The sequence below is a fragment of the Haliotis cracherodii genome, unplaced genomic scaffold (genome assembly GCF_022045235.1).
Source record: "Haliotis cracherodii isolate W230 unplaced genomic scaffold, xgHalCrac1.p SCAF_6, whole genome shotgun sequence".
NCBI lineage: Eukaryota > Metazoa > Mollusca > Gastropoda > Lepetellida > Haliotidae > Haliotis > Haliotis cracherodii.
The window spans coordinates 31,957,751-31,958,924 of NW_027266319.1; positions in this window are offsets into that span (position 1 = coordinate 31,957,751).

The following is a 1,174-nucleotide window of genomic DNA, read 5'->3' on the forward strand; positions in this document are numbered from 1 at the left end:
ATTCAAATAAAAAAGCAAAACTGGTTTGTTTTTCCATATTGCTGCACATAGCCTGTGATAGGTGCATCTGCTACATGACGCACATGTTGTTGTCATGGTGATAGAAATATGACAGTCACATCATCTTGCACAGCTTGTGTTTACATCATACGCCCGAAGTATTAAGCTCGAGATGTATTTTTGACAAAAAGTTAACAGAAAAAAACCCATTAATCTGGAACCTGGAAGTTATTTTGCCAAGGTTTAATACCTAATATTCATTTTCAATTTGAAACACAGAGGTTAACCTTGAAATCGATCAGAAAAGAATTGATTTGTGCATTCAGTAAATGACAACCTAAACCAAAGAATAATCAATACTATATTTAAAAATACAGGTTATCAATAAAAGAAAACGCAATGCAATGGTTCAAATCAGTACCATCAACAATAAGTAACAAGGCCTAAAAAGTAATGTTATTGCACTCACGAATGTTCAGAATATTGTTGATTGTCTTGAATCCAGAATATTTTGGAAGCTGGCAAGAATTCGGTATTTCCAACTTAGTAGATATCCAATCCGCACTCAGCCCGTAGATTTGAAAGAAGCAAGGTTAAAAAGGCCTGGAGAACTTGTATTCTAAGATTGCTATTTTTTTACCTTATTCAAGATGTGGAACCACCCCAGTATGAGAAGTAAAGTCAAAGTAACGCCCTTGTTTGGAACATAGATGACTATTGAATCATTTCACGGGAAAGTAAATGTCCTAACGGTGATATAAAGTATTTTAACTGCGAAAAGCAACTTCGTCTACGGCCACTGAAAATGAGGTGTTGTGTGCAATCAGAATGCCTGACCTAGAAGATGCACAAAACGTTGTTGCTAGGTGTATTGGTGTTCATAGTAGCACCATACAGTCAATGTGGGGTCGGCACTAACAGACGGGCAACAGGAACCGGCCATGTTCAAGACGTGCACGAGTACGTCACGATGGGAGTATGACCATATGTCTCCTTAACCTGCGAAATCGATTTCAGACTGCATCTTTGACAGCTCGCAGCATCCCAGACAGTCGGCTTTCGTCCGATTATTGGAAGGACTGTGAGAAATCGTCAATGACACTGCTACTGGTAATCAAACCCGATACTTTCTTGTGAACTGAAAATTGATCTCATCATTCGTGAACAACACGTG